The sequence below is a fragment of the Hemitrygon akajei genome, chromosome 15, assembly GCF_048418815.1.
Source record: "Hemitrygon akajei chromosome 15, sHemAka1.3, whole genome shotgun sequence".
Taxonomy (NCBI): domain Eukaryota; kingdom Metazoa; phylum Chordata; class Chondrichthyes; order Myliobatiformes; family Dasyatidae; genus Hemitrygon; species Hemitrygon akajei.
In genome coordinates, this window is record NC_133138.1 from 28,764,763 (window position 1) to 28,789,021 (window position 24,259).

The 24,259-nt window shown below is 42.8% G+C and overlaps 1 long non-coding RNA gene across 1 annotated transcript in view; it reads right to left on the reverse strand.

Moving 5' to 3' along the window:
* Window positions 1–7,407: 7,407 nt before the first annotated feature.
* The window catches only part of LOC140739573 (uncharacterized), a 35,014-nt gene continuing 18,162 nt past the window's right edge, over window positions 7,408–24,259 (reverse strand). The window contains exon 4 of the long non-coding RNA XR_012101676.1: window positions 7,408–7,516. This is a non-coding gene — a long non-coding RNA (uncharacterized lncRNA). The remainder of the gene's footprint in view (window positions 7,517–24,259) is intronic.

Sequence of the window (24,259 nt, forward strand, 5' to 3'; positions counted from 1 at the left end):
CCATGTCCCTCACTGCAAATAACAGAAGTGGTAATGCATCATCCCAGTCTCGAGTGTTTTCCTGACAGTAAGTTTTAATCATGGTCTTTAAAGTCGCGTGGAATCTTTCCAATGCTCCTTGAGATTCCGGGCGGTATGCAGAGGCTAGAATTTGTTTAACTCCCATCTGTGTCAACATTTGCTGAAATGCACAGGACGTGAAGGTATTTCCTTGGTCTGACTGTATCTCTCTAGGTAACCCTACCGTGGTGAAAAATTTAATGAGTGCCTTTACTACCGCAGGAGTCCTAATGTTCCTCAGGGGCACAGCCTCTAGGAATCGAGTAGCAGCACACATCATGGTCATGACATACTGCCGCCCGCTCGCAGTTCTAGGCAAAGGACCCACAAAATCCACGATGATTCGGGAAAAAGGCTCCCCAAAGGCGGGTATGGATCTGAGGGGTGCCTTAGGAATAACCTGATTTGGCTTTCCTACCACCTGACAAGTATGGCACCTTTTACAATAGTCAACAATATCCTTCCTCATATTTGGCTAATAAAAATCTTTCATAACCCTATCCACTGTCTTCCTTACTCCCAAATGTCCACCTTCAGGTCCCTTGTGAGCCAAGTTCAAAATTTCATCCCGATAAACCTTCGGAACTACCACCGAGTGTACCACCGCCCAGTCCCCATCCACTGGCACTGTGGTCGGCCTCCACTTACTCATTAACACTCCCTCCTTCAGGTAGTAGCCCTCTGGTTCTTTATCAATCTCTACTTCAGAAAGAGCTGATTCTTTCAACACCACAAGCTCCTCATCACGACTCTGTTCCTTTATAAAGTCCCTCCTTGCTAATGGTAGCTCTTATTTGAGGAAAACTTTGTCTTGTGGGTTAAGGCATACTCGTCTGCAAATTTGGCAGTCGCATACAGAGGCACTGTCTCTTTCTCATCCAAGTACGTCTTCATACTCTCAGGGATACAACCTTTGAACTGCTCCATCAGTATTAACTGTAATAGTTTATCATAATCTCCAACGACCCGTTTTGAGGCGCACCAATGCTCACAATACATTTACATCTCACGGGCAAACTCTAAATACGTGTGGTTCCACGGCTTTCTCAGGTTCCGGAACTTCTGCCAGTATGCCTCTGGCACCAACTCATAACTCCTCAATACAGCCCTTTTTACTTCCTCGTAATCCTTAGACTCATCCATGGACAATGCCGAATACACTTGCTGAGCCTTCCCCCTAAGCATGCTATGTAACAGACCAGCCCATTTCTCCTTTGGCCAGTTCTGATTCACAGCCACTTTCTTAAAATGGAGGAAGAACTTATCAACATCCATCTCCTCGAATGGAGGTACCAACTGGATCTCCTGACCAATCTTGAACCCCTCATTTGCGATGCCTTCAACTTCTCTATTTCCAGCTCATGCTGCCTCTCTTTCTCTCTTTCCTCCCTCTGCCTTTCAGCTTCTTCCCACTGCCTTGTAGCCTCCAACTCCTTTATCTGGAACTCATGCTCCCTTTTCTCCTTCTCCACAGCCAACCTTAATCTTTCCATCTGTAACTGAACCTCATCCTCGACTGGTTTCCTCTCAGGGAACAGGTCCAATGCCTCCGACGGAAACACACCTTGGGATACATAATACTCAGCTATTGCTCTCTGTATTTCCAATTTTTTCATCGCCAGTTTCACCACCAAGAGATTCAATCGTCTCGCAACACTCACCAATTCCACCTTCCTGGCATCCTCTAATGCTCCCGAAGTCGGGTTTTTTAGAAATTTGTCTATTTCCATCTCTGCTGGTTTCCCGTCTGGTTATCCACACAACCAGAGCAGATAAGGGACTATTATCCCGATTCACTGGCCCCCCAATTTGGTAATCAAATCTCGAGATGAGGCCCCAATTTGTTACGTACCCCATAACTGGGTGTCAGACCAGCAAAGACAGAAATATCCGTTGGAGTCTGGTGGTACTATATTCAAAGGTGTTTATTAGTAAAATAAGCAAAACAATACCAATAATGCAAATATACATATAAAACAAGTTAGCAGTAATAAACCTAAAAGTGTAGGAATAATAATAAGCAATAATAAACAAGCTCTATTGATGTCTAGGGATAAATGAATTGTCATAGAAAAGTATAAAGTTCAGTTCAGTTCATGCGTGCTGAGGTAATTATGGTTGTTGGGTTGTAATCGTTGGAGAGAGAGAGCGAGCGAGAGGGAACAGCTACAGCAGCCAAACCTTCCTTTGCTTTCTTAATCCGTCATATCGTTGTGGTCATTCAGTTATGACCCCTCTGTCATTCAGCTAGACCATTCTTCTGTGGTGGACTCATCACTCTGGCATGAGTGGACACACACACAAGTCCCCACCAGCCCTGCTGTAACACTGTGAGCTTTACTGACCGATCTCCTGGTTCGGTCTCCGAAACTCCCACCTTTCTGTGGGTTCCCAACACTCAGTCAGTGTCCACTGGCGTGTCTGAAGGGTGTCTCTCCAGACCTGTCTTTTATCCCTACTCACGGGGTCTCAGCTATCCATCAACTCTGAATGACAGTGTCCATCAAATCAGGCCACTCCTGCTATCTCCTGAGGAATGTAAACGAACAAAGTAGTAGAAGGTAAATAATCCTTGTAGAAGTCATAATACAGTAAATCAACAGTCTCTCTCCCCCTCTTATCTGTAGCAAATGTTCTTGCCTGGGCTTTATCTCTCTCTCTCAATAGTAGCATAATGACAGCAATAGTTCGTAGTTCTCAGGAAGGGGGTTGGGAATGGTTAACTCTGCACCCCATTATCCATCAGGTCTGTTCATCACTCATACCACCCCCATCCTTCCGGAAATTTTCTCCAAGGTGAAAATTAACTAATAAAGCACATTACTGAATTACAGAATTTAATAAAAATACAGAAGCAGGTTTAACTAAAAGAGTAATACAGATACATTTTCAAATTAACATCTGGATAGACAATCAGCAATTACATGGTCACTCCCCTTTACATGTTGTATTTTAATAACAAATTCCTGTAACAATAGACTCCAACTTAATAACCTCCTATTTTTATTTTCATGTTAGCCAAGAATACCAAAGGGTTGTGATCAGTATAAACAATTAATGATCTCTGTGCTGCACAGATGTAGAGCTCAAAATGCTGAATTGCCAAGATAAGTGCCAACAATTCTTTCTCCACAATGGAGTAATTTCTCTGATGCACATTGAACTTTCGAGAGAAATACGCCACTGGGTGTTCCACTCCATCCCCTGCTTTCTGCAATAGGATTGCCCCTGCAGCCTCATCACTTGCATCAGTTACCAGGGAGAAAGGTTTCGAAAGATCAGGTGCTTTCAACACAGGGTGGTGGCACAATATGGTTTTCAACTTCTCAAAAGCTTCCTGACAAGGACTGCTCCACTCAAATTTTTCTGCCTTCCGTAGGAGTTTTGTAAGCAGGTGGGCAATATCTGCAAAGTTCTTACAAAATTTCCGTTAGTACTCCACCATGCCCAAAAACCTTCTCAATGCCCTCTTATTTGTTGGGACCGGAACCTTGGAAATAGCCTGTACTTTAGCCTGCACAGGAGCCAACTGCCCCTGTCCTACCACATACCCCAGGTACATGATCGTGGCATGGCCAAACTCACTCTTTGCGAGGTTCACTGTGACATGGGCTGCAGACATTCATTTAAACAGCTTCTCCACAGCCTCTAGGTGTTCATCCCATGTATCACTCCAAACCACCACATCGTCAATATAAGCTTTTGTGTTTGTTAACTCTCTAATCACTGCGTCAATCATTCTCTGAAATGTCCCTGGAGCATTTTTCATTCCAAATGGCAACACATTGTATTCATAGACCCCTGATGGTGTGACAAAGGCTGAAATTTCTCGAGCCCTGTCAGTTAAAGGAACACACCAGTATCCCTTTAGCAGGTCAATCTTAGTGATGTATCTTGCTTTTCCCACTTTATCAATACAATCCTCCACCCTAGGGATAGGATAAGCATCTGTTTGTGTGATGACATTCACCTTTCTGTAATCTGTACAGAATCTTATACTACCATCTGGCTTTGGTACAACCACGCATGGAGATGCCCATGCAGAGGAAGATTCACAAATAATACTAGCAGCTAGCATATACTCAATTTCTTTTTCCACTAGCTTGCTCTTTTCCAAATTCATCCGATAAGGGGATTGTTTAATCAGCTGGGCTGAGGTAACAATAACATCATGCTCTGTTACTTTGCACCTTCTAGGAACATTTGGGCATAAATCTGCATGCCAGTTAATTAGCTGTGACAGTTGCTCTCTTTGTTCAGGGTCCAAGTGACTGACTTTATCAGCAAAGTTGGCCAAAATAACAGAGTTCTCTAGTCTGGTGGGTACTATGCTTATCTTTTCAAAATGCTCGGACCCCTCCTTATCAATCCTTTCTGCCTCATCAGTCTTCGCGACAGCACCGGCCACCGTGGGGGTCGCGTTATGATAACCTTTGAGCATGTTAACATGAACCAACTGGTTCGGCTTTCGCCTATCAGGTGTTTTGATCACATAATTCTGAGTTTATTTTCTTAATCACTTTGTATGGCTGTTGAAATCTCGCCTGTAGGGGGTTGGTAACTACAGGGAACAGGACCAAAATCTTATTGCCCACTTGAAATTCTTGCTCTCGGGCTAGTTTATCATACCGTTGTTTCATTTTAGTCTAGGAGTCTTTAAGATTTTGCTTCACAAACTTGTAAACTTTATGGAGCCTTTCACGGAACCTCAAAACATAGTCAATCACATTGACTTGCACATTCTGACTAGACCATTTTTCTTTGAGTAAGGTTAAGGGTCCTCTGGACCTGTGACCAAAAACAAGCTCAAATGGACTGAACCCCAGAGATTCCTGAACCATGTCCCTCACTGCAAATAACAGAAGTGGTAATGCATCATCCCAGTCTCGAGTGTTTTCCTGACAGTAAGTTTTAATCATGGTCTTTAAAGTCGCGTGGAATCTTTCCAACGCTCCTTGAGATTCCGGGCGGTATGCAGAGGCTAGAATTTGTTTAACTCCCATCTGTGTCAACATTTGCTGAAATGCACAGGACGTGAAGGTAGTTCCTTGGTCTGACTGTATCTCTCTAGGTAACCCTACCGTGGTGAAAAATTTAATGAGTGCCTTTACTACCGCAGGAGTCCTAATGTTCCTCAGGGGCACAGCATCTAGGAATCGAGTAGCAGCACACATCATGGTCATGACATACTGCCGCCCGCTCGCAGTTCTAGGCAAAGGACCCACAAAATCCACGATGATTCGGGAAAGAGGCTCCCCAAAGGTGGGTATGGATCTGAGGGGTGCCTTAGGAATAACCTGATTTGGCTTTCCTACCACCTGACAAGTATGGTACCTTTTACAATAGTCAACAATATCCTTCCTCATATTTGGCTAATAAAAATCTTTCATAACCCTATCCACTGTCTTCCTTACTCCCAAATGTCCACCTACAGGTCCCTTGTGAGCCAAGTTCAAAATTTCATCCCGATAAACCTTCAGAACTACCACCGGGTGTACCACCGCCCAGTCCTCATCCACTGGCACCGTGGTCGGCCTCCACTTACTCATTAACACTCCCTCCTTCAGGTAGTAGCCCTCTGGTTCTTTATCAATCTCTACTTCAGAAAGAGCTGATTCTTTCAACACCACAAGCTCCTCATCACGACTCTGTTCCTTTATAAAGTCCCTCCTTGCTAATGGTAGCTCTTATTTGAGGAAAACTTTGTCTTGTGGGTTAAGGCATACTCGTCTGCAAATTTGGCAGTCGCAGACAGAGTCACTGTCTCTTTCTCATCCAAGTACGTCTTCATACTCTCAGGGATACAACCTTTGAACTGCTCCATCAGTATTAACTGTAATATTTTATCATAATCTCCAATGACCCGTTTTGAGGCGCACCAATGCTCACAATACATTTACATCTCACGGGCAAACTCTAAATACGTGTGGTTCCACAGCTTTCTCAGGTTCCGGAACTTCTGCCAGTATGCCTCTGGCACCAACTCATAACTCCTCAATACAGCCCTTTTTACTTCCTCGTAATCCTTAGACTCATCCATGGACAATGCCGAATACACTTGCTGAGCCTTCCCCCTAAGCATGCTATGTAACAGACCAGCCCATTTCTCCTTTGGCCAGTTCTGATTCACAGCCACTTTCTTAAAATGGAGGAAGAACTTATCAACATCCATCTCCTCGAATGGAGGTACCAACTGGATCTCCTGACCAATCTTGAACCCCTCATTTGGGTCTGCTGCCTGGTCTCTTCCTTGCGATGCCTTCAACTTCTCTATTTCCAGCTCATGCTGCCTCTCTTTCTCTCTTTCCTCCCTCTGCCTTTCAGCTTCTTCCCACTGCCTTGTAGCCTCCAACTCCTTTATCTGGAACTCATGCTCCCTTTTCTCCTTCTCCACAGCCAACCTTAATCTTTCCATCTGTAACTGAACCTCATCCTCGACTGGTTTCCTCTCAGGGAACAGGTCCAATGCCCCCAACGGAAACACACCTTGGGATACATAATACTCAGCTATTGCTCTCTGTATTTCCAATTTTCTCATCACCAGTTTCACCACCGAGAGATTCAATCGTCTCGCAACACTCACCAATTCCACCTTCCTGGCATCCTCTAATGCTCCCGAAGTCGGGTTTTTTAGAAATTTGTCTATTTCCATCTCTGCTGGTTTCCCGTCTGGTTATCCACACAACCAGAGCAGATAAGGGACTATTATCCCGATTCACTGGCCCCCCAATTTGGTAATCAAATCTCGAGATGAGGCCCCAATTTGTTACGTACCCCATAACTGGGTGTCAGACCAGCAAAGACAGAAATATCTGTTGGAGTCTGGTGGTACTATATTCAAAGGTGTTTATTATTAAAATAAGCAAAACAATACCAATAATGCAAATATACATATTACACAAGTTAGCAGTAATAAACCTAAAAGTGTAGGAATAATAATAAGCAATAATAAACAAGCTCTATTGATGTCTAGGGATAAATGAATTGTCATAGAAAAGTATAAAGTTCAGTTTAGTTCATGCGTGCTGAGGTAATTATGGTTGTTGGGTTGTAATCGTTGGAGAGAGAGAGCGAGCGAGAGGGAACAGCTACTGCAGCCAAACCTTCCTTTGCTTTCTTAATCCGTCATATCGTTGTGGTCATTCAGTTATGACCCCTCTGGTCTTCAGCCAGACCATTCTTCTGTGGTGGACTCATCACTCTGGCATGAGTGGACACACACACAAGCCCCCACCGGCCCTGTTGTAACACTGTGAGCTTTACTGACTGATCTCCTGGTTCGGTCTTCGAAGCCCCCACCTTTCTGTGGGTTCACAACACTCGGTCAGTGTCCACGGGTGTGTCTGAAGAGTGTCTCTCCAGACCTGTCTTTTATCCCTACTCACGGGGTCTCAGCTATCCATCAACTCTGAATGACCGTGTCCATCAAATCAGGCCACCTGCTGTCTCCTGAGGACTGTTAATGAGTAAAGTAGTAGAAGGTAAATAATCCTTGTAGAAGTCATAATACAGTAAATCAACAGTCTCTCTCCCCCTCTTATCTGTAGCAAATGTTCTTGCCTGGGCTTTATCTCTCTCTCTCTCAATAATAGCATAACAACAGCAATAGTTTGTAGTTCTCGGGGGGAGGAGGTTGGGAATGGTTAACTCTGCACCCCATTGTCCATCAGGTCTGTTCATCACTCATAACACATTTAATAGGAGAGTCTAGGACAAGAAGGCACAGAGTCAAAATATAATGACAGACCTCCATCTATAATTGAGATGAGGAGGAATTAATTTAGCCAGAGGGTGGTAGATCTGTGGGATTCATTGCCACTGATGGCTGTGGAGGCCAAGTTATTGAGTATATTTAAAGTGGAAGTAGATAGGCTTTGATTAGTAAGGATGTGGAAGGTCACAGGAAGAAGGCAGGAGAATGGGGTTGAGATGAATCAGCCATGATGGAATGGTGGAGCAGACCTGAAAGGCTGAATGGGCTAATTCTGCTCTCATGTCTTATGGTCCCTTATAATTAATGTCCCTTTAACAAACAGAATTTGTTGTTAGCCCTCAGTCTCCTAATCTTGCTTTACAAACAGTGGGTGTGATGTAATATTCGGGTAAGTGATGTGCAATGTTTATTTATGACTCAGGAATGTTCTTCTGTGGCACTAACCTCAGTTTATAAAAAAGATAAAGCGTAGGAAATGCTCTGCATCTCATTGGGAGAAGAAAGACAGATTAATGGTCTGGATGTGATACAACAAAGAGATTCTTCTGGAGAAGACTGGCTTCGGAAACACCACAAAAGAGGCCAGAGGAAACCACAACAATGTAAAGTCAAAAGTTCAAATCAACCAATTTTCTGTTGTAGAGACTAATGGGGATTAATGACTTTCTCTGTTGCTGAGAAGCCTAAAATGTAAAATGCTATAATATTAGATTCAATCAGTAGAAATCCATATTGGAAACAACATAAATGGTGGAGTCATTCAAGACTGCAATGTTTACCATGTGAAAAACAAGATTTTACATAAACACTCCAAAGAACGCCGTGAAAACGTTATTGAAAAGCACACGTCAGGAAATGGATACAAGAAAATTTCTAAGTCACTGATTATCCGTTGGAGTACAGTTAAGTCAATCATTAAGAAATGGAAAGAATATGGCACAGCTGTAAATCTGCCTAGAGCAGGCCATCCTCAGAAACTGAGTGACTGTGCAAGAAGGGGACTAGTGAGGGAGGCCATCAAGAGACCTATGACAACTCTGGAGGAATTACAAACTTCAGTGGCTGAGAGAGAAGAGGCTGCATACAACAACTGTTGCATGGGTGCTTCACCAGTCACAGGTTTATGTAAGAGTCGCAAATGAAAGCCACTGTTGAAAAAACTCATGTGAAAAATTGGCCAGAGTTCATCAGGACGCATGAGGGTGAATCTGAAGACAGCTGGAAGAAGGTTCTATGGTCTGATGAAACCAAAATTGAGCTTTTTGGCCATCAAACTATATGCTATGTCTGGCATAAGTCAAACACAGCACATCATCAAAAACACACCATCTCTACAATAGAGCATGGTGGTGGCTGTGTCATGCTGTGGGGATACCTCTCTGTAGCATGCCGTGGAAGGCTTGTTAAGTTTGAGGGTAAAATAAATGGAGCAAAATGCATAGAAATCCTGGGGGGAAAGCTGATGCAGTCTGCAAGTGGACTGCAACTTGGGGAAAAAAATTGTTTTCCAGCTAGACAATGACCCAAGCATAAAGCCAAAGCTACACAGGAACGGCTTAAAAACACAAAGTTGAAGTCCTGGAGAGGTTAAGTCAGAGTCTAGATCTTAATCCAACTGAGAACTTGTGGTTGGACTTGAAAAGAGCTGTTCACTCATAATCCCCATGCAATCTGACTGAGCCTCAGGAGTTTTGTAAAGAAGAATGGGGAAAAAGTGCAGTGTCCAGATGTGCAAAGCTAATAGAGACCTATCCACACAGACTCAAGGCTGCAATCACAGCCAAAATTGCATTTACTAAATACTGACTTGATGGGGGTGAATACTTAGCCAATCAATTACTTTGTGTTTTATATTTGTAATAAATTTACATCAATTTATAGAGATCTGTTTTCACTTTGACACTGTTGATCAGTGTCAATAAAAGCCAGATTATATCCACTGTGATTCAATGTGGTAAAACAATAAAACATGAAAATTTCCAATGGAGCGGAGAGGGAGTACTTTTTACAGGGCACTGTAGCTGGGATTCCTCTCGTTTATATGGGACATTTAACTGAGACAGGAGAGTGTTGCCGAAAAAATTCTAACAAGCATTATTTGTGCGCATTTGTGTGGCCATTAGACACTACACCATGCTTAGAGAAAACAGCTTTGAAATAGCATCATGCTTGTATTCAAAAAGCAGTGATTTTTGTCACTGACAGTTGGTAAGAAATAAGCAGTAAGACAATTCAGAACTGTTTCGCTCACTGCGGTTTTAAGTGTGAAATTGTCGACAGCATTATATGAAGGCAAACTATAACCTGCACTATGTGTCTGTCCTGATTTTGCTCATTGCTTACACTGAACAAGTACCTTTCTTTTTTCTCTTACTGTACCTAGTGTAATAAATACCTGCCGTGTGTTCTTTATGCCAGATGTTGGAATCCTGGAAGACCCAGAGTCTCCCAGGGAACTACATCTGAGTGAAATGCATCCACCTGCTGACCATATTGAATTGAATTGACTTTATTTCTTACATCCTTCACATACATGAGGAGTAAAGATCTTTGCGCTACATCTCCGCCTAAATGTGCCATGTGCAATCATAGTAATTTATAATAATTTATAATAAATAGAACAGTCAATGTAATGTAGAGTACACACAAATCTGCATGAGTTAATCAATCTGATGGCCTGGTGTAAGAAACTGTCCTGGAGCCTGTTGGTCTTGGCTTTTATGCTGTGGTACTGTTTCCCGGATGGTAGCCGCTGGAATAGATTGTGGTTGGGATGACTTGGGTCCCCAATGATCCTACATATCCTTTTTACACACCTGTCTTTGTAATGTCCTGAATCATGGGAAGTTCACAACTACAGAAGCACTGGGCTGTCCGCACCACTCTCTGCAGAATCCTGCGATTGAGGGAGGTACAGTTCCCATACCAGGCAGTGATGCAGCCAGTCAGGATGCTCTCAACTATGCCCCTGCAGAAATCTCTTAGCATTTGGGGGCCCATACCAAACTTCCTCAACCATCTGAGGTGAAAGAGGCGCTGTTGTGCCCTTATCACCACATAACTGGTGTGTACAGATTACATGAGGTCCTCGATGATGTGGATGCCAGGCTGTTTACCCTCTCAAACCCAGATCCATTGATGTCAATAGGGGTTAGCCCATTTCCATACCTCCTGTAATCCATAACCACCTCCTTTGTGGCGATACAGTCATGGGTATACAGGGAGTAAAGCAGGGGACTCCGTACACAGCCCTGAGGGGCTTCTGTATTGAGAGTCAGAGGGTTAGAGGTGAGGGAGCAGAGGCTGGATGAACTTTAGCTTGTACGGGAAAGTGAGGAGATCCTTGATCAGAGTTGCAGGGAAGTATTCACCCCTAAGTTACAGGAGGCGAGTGGTTGGGTGACTGTCAGGAGAAATGGAAATGTGAATAGTCAGTTAGTACAGAGCACTCCTCAGCCATTCCCTCAAAAATAAGTATACCATTTTGGATACTATTCTGGGGGATGCCACAGAGATCAGTTTACTGGCACTGAGCATAGGTCCATGGTATAGAAGGGAAAGAGAGAGAATAGGGGAGCAGTACCAATAAGGGACTGAATAGTCAGAGGAAAAGGCAGGAGATTCTGTGGACATGAATGGGATATAGGATGGTAGGTTGCTTCCCCGGTGCCAGAGTCAGGGACATCTTGGATCACATCCACGACATGTTGGAGAGGAGGGAGGGCAGCCAGATGTCTTTATATATATTGGTACTAATGACATAGGAAGGAAAAGCAAAGAAGTCCTGAAAGAGAATTTAGAGAGTGAGGTAGGAAGCTGAGAAGCAGGAAATCCCGGGTAGTAATTTCTGGATTGCTACCTGTGCCACATGTTATTGAGGGAAGAAATATGATGATATAGCAAATCAATGCATGGCTGAGAAGCTGGCGCAGGGGAAGGTCTTCAGGTTTATGGATTGTTGGGATCTCTTCCGGGGGAGATATGAGCAGTTCAAAGTGACAGGTTGCACCTGAACCCGAGAGGAACTAATATTCCAGTCAGCAGGTTTGTTTGAGCTCTTAGGGAGGTTTTAAACTAATTTGGCAGGGGTGTGGAAACCGGTGTGAAGGGACTCAAGATAAGATGAATGTTTCAAAAAAGAACAAAGATAGCATGCAGTCAGACTGTCAGGAAGGGCAGGCAGATGATCAGACATAATTGTAGCCAGCAGGGTGAGTATCAGTGCATTAGGGATGCAGAATCAAAAAGGGTAGAAAATACAGTATTCAAAGTGTTAAATCTCATTGCATGGTGTATTAGAAATAGGGTGGATGATCTTGTTACACAATTACAGATTGTCAAGTATGATGATGTGGCCATCACTGAATCCTTGCTGAAGGATGGTTGTAGTTGTGAGTTGAATATCCAAGGTGTCAGAGAGATAGAAAGTTAGATGTACGGGATAGTGTGGCTCTGCTGGTAAAGAATGACATCCGATCAGTAGAAAGATGTGACATAGGATCAGAAGATGCTGAATCGTTGTGGGTTGAGTTAAGAAACTGCAAGGATAAAAGGACTCTGATGGCAGTTATATACATGCCTCCCCACAGTAGCTGGAACATGGACCACAGATTACAGCATGGAATAGAAAAGGAGAGTCAAAAGAGCAATGTTATGATAGTCATGGGAGATTTTAACATGCAGGTTGATAGGGAAAATCAGGTTGGTAATGGATCTCAAAAGAGTGAGTTTGTTGAATGCATAAGAGATGGCTTTTTAGAGCAGTTTGTCATTGAGACTACAAGGGGATTAGCTATGGATGTTATGTAATGAATGGAAGGTGATTAGGGTGCTTAAGTTAAAGGAATCCTTAGGAAGAAGTGATCATAATATGATTGAGTACAACATGAAATTTGACAGTGAGAATGCAAAGTCTGACATAACAGTATTTCAATGGTGTAAAGGAAATTACAGGGGTATGAGAAAGAAGTTGGCCAAAGTAAATTGGAAGGAGGTGCTGACAGGGATGCCAGCAGACGTATATTTGGAATTTCAGAAGGCCTTTGACAAGGTGCCACACATGAGGCTGCTTACCAAGTTAAGAGCCCACGGTATTACAGGGAAGTTACTGGCATAGATAGAGCATTGGCTGATTGGTAGGAGGCAGTGAGTGGGAATAAAAGGATTCTTTTTTGGTTGGCTGCTAGTGAGTAGTGGTGTTCCACAGGGGTCAGTGTTAGGACCACTTCTTCTTATGCTGTATATCAATGATTTAGATGATGGAATGGATGGCTTTGTTGCCAGTTTTGCAGATGATACGAAGATTAGTGGAGGAACAGGTAGTGTTGAGGAAACAGGTAGGCTGCAGAAGGACTTAGACAAATTAGAAGAATGGGCAAGGAAGTGGCAAATGCAATACAATGTTGGAAAATGCATGGTTATGCAATTTGGTAGTAGGAATAAATGTGCAGACTATTTTCTAAACAGGGAGAAAACCCAAAAATATGAGATGCAAACAGACTTGGGATCTTTGTGCAGTACAATCTAAAGTTTAACTTGAATATAGAGTTGGTGCTGAGGAAGGCAAGTGCAGTGTTAGCATTTATTTCAAGAGGTCTAGAATACAAGAGCAGGGATGTGATGTTGAGGCTTTGTAAGGCACTGGTGATGCCTCACCTTGAGTACTGTGAACAGTTTTGGGCTCCTCATCTAAGAAAAGATGTGCTGGCATTAGAAAGGGTTCAGAGGAGATTCACAAGGATGATTCTGGGAATGAAAGGGTTATCATAAAAGGATTGGTTGATAGTTCTGGGTCTGTACTCATTGGAACTTAGAAGGATGAAGGGGGATCACATTGAAATCTTTCGAATGTTGCAAGGCCTAAACAGTGCAGATGTGGAAAGGATGTTTCCCATGATGAGGAAGTCAAGGACAAGAGGGCACAACTTCAGGATAGAGAGGTGTCCAGTTAAAACAGAGAAGTAGAGAAATTTCTTTCACCAGAGGGTGGTGAATTTGTGGAATATATTACCACAGGCAGCTGTGGAGGACAGGTCACTGAGTGTATTTAAGACAGAGCTTGATAGGTTCTTGTTTGGACATGGCATCAAAGGTTATGGGAGGAAGACTGGGGAGTGGAGCTGATGAGAGGAAAAAGGATCAACCATGATTGAATAGTGGAGCAGACTCAATGGGCCAAATGGACTCATTCTGCTCCAATGTCTATGGTCTTATGTTCTTATAAATCCCTCTGTCAATAATGATTAGAACTAATACGGAGTAATACTGTAGTACTATTGTTAGTGCTCTAATTTCTTCTGTAGTTGAGCTGGGAAGTTGACTGGTGAAAGAGATAAAGGGCTGAAGAAGGAAGAATCTGATGTGACAAGATAGAAGGTCATGGAAGAAAGGGAAGGAAGAGGAGCGCCAGAGGGAGGTGATGGGCAGGTAAAAAGATAAGGTGAGAGAGGGAAACAGGAATGGAGAATGGTGATGGAGAATCGGGGTGGCCAATTACTGGAAGTTCAAGAAATTGATGTTCATGCCATCATGTCGGAGGCTATCCAGAGGCTATGCAGGTTGCTTCTCCAACTTGAGCGTGGCCTCATCATGGCAGTAGTAGAGGCCATGGACTAACATGTCGGAATGGGAATGGGGAGTTGAATTGAAATGGGTGGCTACCTGGAAATCACACTTTCTCTGGAGGATGGAGCATAAGTGCTTAGCAAAAGCACACATAAAATGGTGGAGGAGATCAGTAGGTCAGGGAGCAGGTATGGAGAGGAATAAAGAGTCAACAGTTGGTCTGAGATGACAACTCCTCATTCTTCTCCCTAGATGTAGCTTGAACTGTTGAGTTCCTCCAGTATTTTGCTGGAGGCAGGTAAAGAGATAAGGTGAGAGAGGGAAACAGGAATTGAGAATGGTGAGGGAGTTGGGGTGGGCAGTTACCGGAAGTTCGAGAAATCAATGTTCATGCCATCAAGTTGAAGGCCACCCAGATGGAATATAAGGTGTTGATCCTCCAACCTGAGTGTGGTTTTATCGTGGCAGTAGGGAGGCCATGGACTAATATGTTGGAATGGGAATGGGGAGCAGAATTGAAATGGGTGGCTACCGAGAAATCCCACTTTATTTTGGTGAATGGAGCATTGGTGTTTGGCAAAAACACACACAATATTCTGAAAGAGCTCAGTAGGTCAGGCAGGAAATAATGAGAGAAATAAAGAGTTAAAATTTCGGTCTGAGATGGTGATATCTTCATAGATGCTGCTTGACCTGCTGAGTTCCTCCAGCATTTTGTGTGCGTTACACAGGAGCTCAGCAGGTCATGCAGCATCTATGGAGAGGAATAAATAGCCATCATTTTGGGCTGAGACCAAAATAAGTAACGTCACAATTTTTCACAATCTATAATGTTCTCAGCTATCTACTTAACTTGTCCATATCCCCTTTTGGTTTTCATCCTTATCATTGTTTATAATCCCACTGTGTTCTGCACTCCATCCTGATTCACCTGGAAAATGGTACCTCATATGTCAGAATGTTGTTTTTCAAGGACAGCTCGGCATTTAATATGATCATCTCTCTGAAGCTGGTGGTAAACTCACCTCGTTGGGTCTTAATGCCTCTCTCTGTATTTGGATCTTGGACTTCTTGACAGAAAGACTACGGTCACTCCATGTTGGCAACAACACCTCTAGCTCCATCACACTGAGAGCCAGCACCCTGAGGGCTGTGTTTTCAACCCACTGCTGATGCATGGCTGTACCGTTGGATTCAGTTCTAACCAAATCATCAATGTTACTAGTGAAACATCAGTGGTTGGAATCATCAGCAACAAAGTTGAGACAGAGAGGAGGTAGAGTAGCTGGTAGAATGGTATCAGTACAACTTTAGACTCAACGTGGTAAGACTGAAGAGATTATCTGGACTTTAGAACACTACAGGCAGCCCAACGCTCACTGCACATAAACGGCATTTCCGTGGTGAGTCAGGAGCATGAGGTTTCTAGGACTACACTTCATGGATGATTTCAACTGCTCCCTCTAAACCACCTCTTTAGTCAACAAAGTACAGCAGCATCTCCATTTCTTGAAGATACTGAGGTGAGTGAAGCTCCTTCCTCCCCTCCTCATTCTAACCATTTGTACAGGAGCACCACTGAGAGTGTACAGACTAGCTGGATCCCTGTCTGATATGGGAACTGCAAGGCATCTGACCACAAGACCTACGAAGGATTGTGAGGGATCCTAGTATCATCAGTGATTTTCCCCCATTGTCCAACAATCTCATTTATCCCCTTCCATCAGCAGGAGGTACCGTAGCATTAGGATGATGACTGTTAGGATGGGAACCAGCTCCTTCCCCCAGGCCATCAGTAATGTTGTGGGAGACAATAGCCTGGGGATCCTTACTGGGATCCTGTTTTAGTGGTAAGTAAGACAAGGTGTCTGATAGTTGTCACTGGGCCTCAGCAAGGTAGAGGTTATTGCACCAGACTACTACAGCACCCCCCTTAACTTCAGTTTGATGGTGAGGTTAGGATTAGTGCAGAGAGAGTGCAGAGCAGAGAGCTCAGAATGAGAGTTGGAATGGAGAGAACAGTGCTGAAGTCGAGATGGTTGATGTCCCGTCGGCAGTAGCAATTAAAAGATCAGGAGGATGCAGAAGACCAGAGCAGGCCGTGTAGGAAGAGGAGGAGGGTTGAAGATGGCAGAAAAAGTCATCGGTGCGGGGTGGAGAGTCCTTGCCAAAGGTGAAGGCACAGAGACGAAGGCAGAGGGAGAAAGGCTCAGTCTCATATCAGGCATGGAACTCACTGATACATAGCAAAGTAGGTAGGGTATTGGGTAGTGCAGCCTGTTGGGCTGGATTGACCTGTCTCACATTGTATCTCTAAACCAACAAAAATTAATTTTAAAAAATATTTTAAGTGGTTTTCTGAAACAGACAAACCTGCTTATTTCTTCTGCACAGGGAGCATTTGGGGATTTTACGTTATTTGACACATCAGCAAAGTCAGAATTGAAATATGATTCAAAATGAGAGTCTCTTTCAACAAGAATCACACTCTTCCAACACTGATTATAGATATCAAAGCAATCAACAAAATCTAAAGTCCTCAGACCTCCTCTTCTTCCTTCAAACCACAGCACTATGTCCACCTTGTGACTCAGAGTCTGTCAACTGACAAAAGAACTAAGCTGATTAAAAAATTGTAATTTGACTGTGATGGCTATACTTTGAACAGAATCTGTCTTGGCATTTTAAGTTAGGATTCTAGTAATTCTGAGATAGTTGCTCTTAGTGACTTACTGGTCTTGGTAATGAACTTAAAAATATTCTTCAGGAAAATGACATTTGATATATTATCCAATAGACCATTTTAACAGGGCAACAGAAAGACTACCGAGATAATCTTCCATAAGGATAGATGGATCATTAACCGAATAGGGTGAGGCAGATCCAGATGCTACTTACAGAAAACAAGGGCCATAAAATGCCTGGAGAGGTCCTGATGGTAACAATGGGGAGATGCAAGGACAATTCAAGTATCTGTGCCTTGTGGAAGTTCATCTTCTTACCAAGTAGAGATGAATTGGCAGATGGAGTTTAATTTGGGGAAAATGTCAAAGGTAAGGAGAAAATGTACAGTTAATGGCAGCATCCTTAACAGCACTGTTGTACAGAGAAATCTTCTAGTAAGACAAAGGGACGTTCAATCATAGTGGCTTGTATGGGGCCAACAAATAGTGCTATTGTCCATTTTAAGCATATTTCTTTACAATTGTGTCACCCTGTTGGACATTAAGAATTTAAAGTGCTACAGGTTTACCACATCAACAAGTTGTGGAGAAACTGAAGGAGCTGGACTAGGTGTGGATTGTGCTGCTAAAAGGGGTGTTGGAGAAATCAGTTTGCGAAGGTGTGGTACAGTTTAACAGCTAGTGCCTATCTTAGTCACTTTTCTTGTAAACGCAACGCCCTGTTGGATATTGTTAAGGTGGAATGTTGCAAGTCCAATTCACTGATTTTTTTTGGCAAATGGCAGGGTAAGAGAGCAGGGGAGGTGTGTGGCCTTTGTTATAGCCAGGACGAGGCCTTAAGCCACAGTGTTGCCTGTTTACAGCTGCCCAGCAGAGAGGCATCAGAGTCGGTGTGCTCCATAGGAGGCGGAGTGACACAGTGTCCGGGCTGAGAGTGATGCTGCACCTCTCTGTTCATTCGGCAGAAGACAAGCCGTATTGTGTTCGATGGCAAATTGCTGCAACATTCATTGGATTTAGGGTCTTGCACTATTTATTCGTGTGACTGTATGTAACTGATAGGTTATATGTGCTTGCAATTTATATGTGCTATGTGTGCCTTGTGCGGTGTATGACTGTTAGTACCTTGTTTTGTACAACTGGCCCTGCAGTACACTCTTTCATTTGGGTGTATTCATGGGCATTCATGTATGGTTGAATGACGATTAAATTTGAGGTTGACCTTGGGGTTCAAGTCCACAGTTCTCTGAAAGTGGTTAAGGCCAGTAGAGAAGGTGAATGGTACACTTTCCTTCATTGGTCAGAGTGTTGAGCGGAAGAGTAAAGAACCCATGTTGTGGCTGTATAAATTTTGGCCACATTAAGGGTACTGCATGCAATTCTTGTCACCCCATAATAGGAAAGAATTGGAGGATTTTAGTAAGGGCTCTGTTCAATTAGAGGGTATGAGTATCAAAGAAAAAATGAATAAACTACATTTAAGCAACACACACAAAATGCTGGTAGAACACAGCAGGCCAGGCAGCATCTATAGGGAGAAGCACTGTCGATGTTTGGGGCCAAGACCCTTCGTCAGGACTAACCAAAAGGAAAGATAGTAAGAGATTTGAAAGTAGTGGGGGGGGGGAGGGGGAAATGCGAAATGATAGGAGAAGACCGGAGGGGGTGGGATGAAGCTAAGAGCTGGAAAGGTGATTGGTGAAAGTGATACAGAGCTGGAGAAGGGAAAGGATCATGGGACGGAAGGCCTCAGGAGAAAGAAGGGGGGGGGGAGCACCAGAGGGAGATGGAGAACAGGCAAACAACTAAATATGTCAGGGATGGGGTAAGAAGTGGAGGAGGGGCATTAACGGAAGTTAGAGAAGTCAATGTTCACGCCATCAGGTTGGAGGCTACCCAGCCGGTATATAAGGTGTTGTTCCTCCAACCTGAGTTTGGATTCATTTTGACAATAGAGGAGGCCATGGATAGACATATCAGAATGGGAATGGGACGTGGAATTAAAATGTGTGGCCACTGGGAGATCTTGCTTTTTCTGGCGGACCGAGCGTAGGTGTTGTTTACTCTGGAATGCAGAGACTCGCTGAAGGGAGACCTGAAAAAAGGTTATAAAGTTAGGAGAAGCATAGATAGATTAGACAGACATTCTTTGTTACCAGCGTAGAAATGTAAAATACTAGAGGATGTGCTTTTACCTGGAGGTGAGAAAGTTGAAAGGAGGTGGGTGGGGCAGGTTTGCCCTCACAGTGATAGGTGCCTAGAATAGGGCTGCCAGGGCTTCATGTGGAAGCAGATATGATAGTGAAAATTGAATGGATTTGAAAATGCAGGGAGTGGTGGATTATGGATCATGTGCAGACGTGAGATTTAGTTTGATTTGCTGCAATTACCCATATCATATTAAAGTGATATTTTAGAGCAATTGGCTCTAAAGTGCTTTGAGATGTTAGAGGTCATGAAAAGATTTACATAAACATTTCCTTGTTCTACAATATGAACGTTGCCCGGGATTTCAGGAAATTAATGTTTTCCTTTACTAATACTGACATTATTTTAACCAATTATGTGAACAAACTGAGCATTTTAACATCAGGTTTTGGTCTTTATATCACCTTTGAGGAAAGGAATTTCAGGTCACAACTTCTTTTCTTATTGTTTTAAAAAGTACAGAAATTTGGAATATAATATTGTTTTCCAAATTAATAGAACTTAGAACAGTACTGCACAGTACAGGCCTTTTGGCTCACGATGTTCTGCTGAACACTTTAACCTAATCCAAGTTGAATATAACCCTTCCAGACCACATAACACTCCATTTTTCTTTTATCCATGTGCCTATTTTGTAATATTTACAAATTACTCTGAAAACTCTAGGATACCAAAAGTTTCTCCTAATACATTGATGTAAAAGAGAGGCAAGAGTGGATATCTGACCATTGGAAAACAATGCTGGAAAGTTTATAATAGGGGACAAGGAAACAGCAGATGAACTGAATAAAGATTTTGCATCAGTCTTCAATGTGGAGACACTAGAAGTAAGGTGGAAGCTCTTGGTGTCAAGGGTCATGAAGTGTCTGAAGTTACCATAACCACAGAAGGTTCTTGGGAAACTGAAAGGTCTGAAGGTAGATAAGTCACCTGGGCCAGATGGACTACACCCCAGGGTTCTGAAAGAGATGGCTGAAGATATTGTGAAGGCATGAGTAATGACATTTTAAGAACCTTTTAAGGTTCTGGAATAGTTCTGGAAGTCTGGAAAATTGCAAATGTCACTCCACTCTTCAAGAAGGGAGAGAGGCAGAAGAAAGGAAACCATAGGGCAGTTAGTCTGACCTCAGAGGTGTGGAAGATGTTGGAGTCAATTATTAAGGATGAGGTCTCAATGTATCTGGAGGCAAATGATAAAATAGGCTTTAGTCAGCACAGATTCATTAAGCAAAAATTTTGCCAGAAAAATCTGTTGGAATTCTTTGAAAAAATCTCAAGCAGTATAGATAAAGGAGAGTTGGTTGATGTTGTGTGCTAGTATTTTCAGAAAGCCTTTGACAAGGTGCCACATATGAGGCTGCTTAACAAGCTAATAGCCTGTGATATTACAGGATGGATAAACAGTGGCTGATTGGCAGCAGGCAAAGAATGGGAATAAAGGGAGCCTTTTCTGTTGGCTTGCTGTGACAAGTGGTGCTCTCAGGGGTCTGTGTTCGGACCAGTTCTTTTTCTGTTATATGTCAATAATTCTGATGATGGAATTGATGGCTTTGTTGCAAAGTTTGCAGATGATATGAAGGTAGGTGAAGGGGAAGGTGGTTTTAAGGAAGTAGAGAGGCTACAGAAGGACAGATAGATTAGGAGAATGGCCGAAGAAGTGGCAGATGAAATACAGTGTCATGAAGTGTATGGTCATGTACATTTGCAGAATAAATGAAAGGGTTAACTATTTTCTAAATAGAGAGAAAATAAAACTGAGGCACAAAGGGACTTGGAAGTCCTTGTGCAGGGTTCCCTAAAGGTTAATTTGCTGGTTGAATCTGTGAAGAGGAATGCAAATGCGATGTTAGCATTCTTTTCAAGAGGACTATAATATACTGTAGAAGCAAGGATATAATATTGAGACTTTATAAAGCACTGGTGAGGTCGCACTTGGAGTACTGTGAGCAATTTTGGGCTTCTCATCTTAGAAAGGATGTGCTGAAACTGGAGAGGGTTCAAAGGATGTTCACAAAAATTATTCCAGGATTGAAAAGCTTGTCATATAAAGAGTGCTTGATAGCTCTGAGCCTGTATTCACTGGAATTCAGAAGAATGACTGGTGACTTAATTGAAACCTATCGAATGGCGAAAGGCATTGATAGAGTGGATGTGGCGAGAATGTTTCCTATGCTTGGAGAGACTAAGACCAGAGTATATTGCCTCTGAATAGAGGGACATCCCTTTTCGTACAGAGTTCAGTGAATCTGTGGAATTCATTGCCACAGGCAGCTGTGGAGGGCAAGTCTTTATGTATGTTTAAGGCAGAGGATGATAGATTCTTGACTAGTCAGGGCATGAAATGACATGGGGAAGTCAGGTGATTGGGGCTGAGTGGAAATTTGGATCAGTCATAATGAAATGGCAGAGCAGATTCAATGGGCCAAAAGACCTAATTTTGCTCCTATATCTTATGGCCTCATAGTTTTATAATAAGCTCTCTAGATTTCTATTTCCTTCAAATGGAATTTTAATTAACTGGATTATTCTCATCAGCCTAAAGCTGCTCTGAGTGGAAATTTAGGACAGGTATCTGAAATTCACAAATGTTTTGATTGGGATAACTGGCGGGAAATAGCTGCGAAGGAGCAAAGAGATAGAATTAATGTCTTAGAAACTGAACAACAATCCTAATAATATGATTATATAGTGTCACATATCCTGAAGAATGAAACATTCACACTTGGATATTGTGAACAGTTTTGAGCTCTTATCTATGAAAGAGTATTGGCATTGGAGAGGGTCTACAGGATCTTCTGAGAATAATCACAGCAATGAACAGGTTAACATTTGAGGTGCGTTTGGTGGCACTGTGCATGTACTCACTGGAGTTTAGAATAATGAGGGGGGATCTCATTGAAGCTTGTCAAATATTGAAAGGCCAAGATAGTGTGGAAGTGAACAGAATGTTTCATTTAATAGGAGAGTCTAGGACAACAGGGGACAGCCTCAGAATTCAAGGATGTCCCCCTGGAACTGAGGTGAGGAGGAATTTCTTTAGCCGGAGGGTGGTGAATCTGTGGGATTCTTTGCCACTGATGGCTGTGGAGGCCAAGTTATTGAGTGTATTTAAAGTGGAAATTGATAGGTTTTTGATTATTAAGGATATCAAAGGTTACAGGAAGAAGGCAGGAGAATGGGGTTGAGAAGAATAATGAATCAGCCATAATGGACTGGCGGTGCAGACATGAAGGGCCAAATGGCCTAATTCTGCTCCTATGTCTAATGGTCCCTTATAATTAATGTCCTTTTAACAAATAGAATTTGTTGGTAGCCCCACAATTTCCTAAACAGAGGGTCTGGTGTCATGTTCGGATAAGTGATGTGCAAGACTGGCTTTGGAAACATCACAAAAGAGCTCAGAGGAAACCACGATGATGTGAAGTCATAAGCTCAAATGTGTGTGGGAATGGACTGAGGAAATGATTAAGATTTCATCATATGAACACATGTTGGGAAGAATTAACAGTGAGGGAAAAGTGCAAGACGCCTGGGATCAATTTTGGTTGCATGTTAATTTAAACTTAAATTAGAAGTTTTTTTCTGTTTCTTAGTTTTATATGTTTTCCTGTCATGGGATGGCTGTGCAAATATGCTGTACTGTATCTGCTCTATGATATGCTGTGCTGCTTTGTAAAATAAGAATAAATAATAATAAAAATTTGAATTACAAAAAAAAATCTACCAATTTACTGTTGTAGAGACAAACGGGATTAATACATTTTTCTGTTGATGAGAATATTAAAATGTAAAGTGCTATAATATTAGACGCAATCAGCAGAAATTGAAATGAATTGAATTGAATTGGTTTTTTTCTTACATCCTTCACATACATGAGGGGTAAAAATCTTTACGTTACGTCTCCATCTAAATGTGCAATCATAGTAATTTATAATAAATAGAACAGTCAATGAAACATAAAAATACATTCTAATCAGGGTGAGTTAATTAGTCTGATGGCCTGATGGAAGAAACTGTCCCGGAGCCTGATGGTCCTGGCTTTTATGCCGAATGGTAGCAGCTGGAATAGATTGTGGTGGGGTGACTCGTGTCCTCAATGATCCTTCTGGCCCTTTTTTCACACCTGTCTTTGTAAGTGTCCTGAATCATGGGAAGCTCACAATTACAGATGCGCTGGGCTGTCCGCACCACTCTCTGCAGAATCCTGCGATTGAGGGAGGTACAGTTCCCATTCCAGGCAGTGATGCAGCCAGTCAGGATGCTCTCAATTGTGCCCCTGTAGAAAGTTCTTAGGATTTGGGGCCCATACCAAAATTCTTCAACCATCTGAGGTGAGAGAGGCATTGTTGTGCCTTTTTCACCACACAGCCGGTATGTACAGGTGACGTGAGATCCTCAGTGATGTTTATGGTAAGGAATTTAAAGCTGTTTACCCTCTCAACCCCAGATCCATTGCTGTCAATAGGGATTAGCCTGTCACCATTCCTCCTGGAATCAACAACCAACTCCCTTGTTTTTATGACATTGAAGGAGAGGTTGTTTTCTTGACACCACTGTGTCAGAGAGAATACTCCTTCCCTGTAGGCCGCCTCATAATCGTTTGAGATTAGGCCAATCAAAATAGTGTTGTTGACAAATTTAATCAGCAGATTAGAGCTGTGGGTGGTGACACAGTCATGGGTATACAGGGAGTAAAGGAGGGAGCTTTGTACACATACCTGAGGGACTCCTGTGCTGAGCATCAGAGGGGTGGAGTTGAGGGAGCCCAATCTTACCATGTACCGACGATCTGACAGGAAGTCCAGGATCCAGCTGAACAAGGCAGGGTCCAGGCCAAGGTCTCTGAACTTCTTGTCGAGCATGGAGGGAATTATGGTGTTGAATGCCGAACTGTAGTCCAAGAACAGCTTTCTCACATAAGCATCCTTGTTCTCCAGATGTGTAAGGACGGTGTGTAGAGCTGTGGCTATTGCGTCGTCTGTTGATCAGTTGTGTCGGTAGGTGAATTGTAGGGAGTTCAGTTTGGGTG